Below are 2492 nucleotides of genomic sequence, written 5' to 3'. Positions count from 1 at the left end.
GGTCATGGGTGTATGTGTTATAGGGAGGGTGTGTGTGTGTGTATGTGTGTGTGAAGGGTGGGTTGGGCTTTTATCGTGTATGTTTTTTCTTTAAATGTGAAGCGCTTTGGGTTACTCTTGAGTATGAAAGGCGCTTTTATAAATAAAGTTTGATTTGATTTGATTAGATTAGATCGCAAAGATGTATCTATCCCAGAACTGAATATTTAAAATGGACAAACAATTCCAGCACATCTCTGAACCAATGAACTTCAGCCCCTAATGAAGACATTTAAAGAGATCAAACTACAGCAAGATGACAGGCTATGGTGTTTATTTTATGTCAAAAGTCCATGCAAAAATAATATATCTCCACACATGCAACACACATTCGTCGCAGACCATTCAGAGCAGCGCAAGCCCTTTCTGCTCCTGCACGCTCGTGTTTAAACCTCTCACTAGCAGAAAAAGTCCTTGCACCCGAGAGACTGGCCCCTCAAGCACGAGTGATGCATGCACACTAGTAGAATCTCAGTGAGCGCATGTACGTGCAACAGCATAACATTTACACAGATGATCATTAAGATAAATAGCAGAACCCTTCAGATGTTTGCGTTGTTTCATCAGAGCTATCTTGTGCTTGCGATTCACAAACCTGATCAGGATCGCTGGTTTATCCGTATTCTTTCTCCGAGGAAGCGGATGACAGACCCCAACAGTGTTTAGGTCCAAGGAAATCCCTTTAGACGCAAGAAATTATCCAACTTGATTCTCCACGTTCACGTTTGCTCCCGTATCAGCTCCATTAGCATCCCTGCTAGCGCTGGTAGCAGCAGGCCACACCCGAGGTTGTAGTTGAGTCCTGTGAGAATCACATTATTCATCTGTGCCTGTTGATCCATGTCATGCATCCTCCTCTCCAGGAGATCTTGCCGATTATCTTGTTGTTTGTTACGTGTCCTTTCTTGATGGAAATCTTCCAGGAGTTGTAGCAATGGTGTCAGCTTACAGCAGCACTGCAAGCGTAGATTCAGAGAGAACAGCTGGGGTGAGCTTAGCTTGGATGTCGGCTAACTTGGTTTTAAGCTCTGCCAGATCAGCTTCAAGATTTTTCTTCGGTGCCATGTTCAACTCTCCTCGTTGCGGTAGTTGTTGCTGCAGCTCGGTGATTAAAGTTGCTTGTAGGAAACGTTAAAAAACTTTAAAAGCCGAAGAGTTGGGGAGAGCTGGAGACACACATCTGCTCATGACCCGGAACCGGAAGTATCTCTGTGTTTTTAGTCACCCCTTGGACTCACTTCATTGTGAAGTATTGTATTTGCCTGTCATACAACTCTGAGCAATTTATTCCTCTTTGCCTTCTTGTGTTTTGACCTCTGCCTGTCTCCTGACTCCCTGCCTCGCTCCTCGTCTGACCTTTTGCCTGGATTTTTGACCTCGCCTTGTTTTTTGCCCCTGTCGGATCTTCTGCTATTAAAAGCTGTTGCATAAGGATCTCAACACCTCAGCGTCTTCGTTACATTCATACTCATCAAAAACACTTCTGATAATGCTGTGGAAACATTTATTTGAGAATATTGGAGTACATTTTAAATTATTACTCAGCCAGTAATGATTCTTTCTGAAACAGTAACAACAAAAAAAATTCAATTTATACATTGCAGTTTGAAGTTTTTTTTAATAGACCAATCAGAAGAAAAACAGTGAAGCCCTCTGTCTCCATGTCAAATTGTCAAAATTAATTTTTCACTCACACGCAAGTTTCCCTGCGTGCAGAGCTAGAGTCAGTGCGTGTATTTAATATCAAGGAAAGTTCAGCAGTTCAAGTGTTAGCACTGATGCTGTCACGGCTCTGGAGACCTGCTCTCTAGTTTAAGATTCACAAGCCAAAAAAATCTGTTTATTTGAATTATTCAGATCCTTATTGTGTCTGTTACCTTGAGAGGCACTAAAATATTGCATTTACATATTGCACTGATCTGTAATTTTTCTCACGTCCTTCAAACACAGACATTCAGGGATAGAAACAACACAAGAAAAATTAAGAACACATAATCAAATCTCTTTTAAAGTATTTTTTTATGATTCTTTTGCAGCATAAAAAACATGTTCTATTTCTGCAGATCTTCCAGGACAACACTACAATCTTCTTCTAGCTGTCTATATGAACTGTCTTATACTGAGGTCACACTGGGTCAAATGTTTACACTTGGTTTAAGGGGTCTTTATTACTATTATTATTTACTGGTTTGCACTTATTAGGAAGTATGAAGTATATATGCTCCAAATACAATTATGTTGTTCCTCTGTGACTATAAAAAAGAGAAATGTAGCCTCTCTATTGTGTCCTGGGTCCTCCCAGGGTCTCTGCTGAGTTGGACATGCACACTGCTGATTTTTAATTATCATGTTGTAAATCTTGTCAAACTGTCTGCTTGATTTTTCTTCAACTGTAAAGTTGCTATATGCTTTAATTCAAAGTCTTGACATTTTTTACACATATCAAGGACAAT

At 40.2% G+C, this 2492-nt stretch overlaps 1 protein-coding gene across 1 annotated transcript in view; it reads left to right on the top strand.

Moving 5' to 3' along the window:
* Positions 1-2492, top strand: part of LOC112145040 (NACHT, LRR and PYD domains-containing protein 12) — a gene marked incomplete at both ends in the record, with an annotated part of 8400 nt that overhangs the window by 2771 nt on the left and 3137 nt on the right. The gene's annotated exons all lie outside the window — the stretch shown is intronic.

Source organism: Oryzias melastigma, linkage group LG2, assembly GCF_002922805.2.
Source record: "Oryzias melastigma strain HK-1 linkage group LG2, ASM292280v2, whole genome shotgun sequence".
NCBI classification, from domain to species: domain Eukaryota; kingdom Metazoa; phylum Chordata; class Actinopteri; order Beloniformes; family Adrianichthyidae; genus Oryzias; species Oryzias melastigma.
The sequence above is the reverse complement of the archived record's forward strand: the minus strand, read 5'-3'. Positions and strand labels throughout refer to the sequence as shown.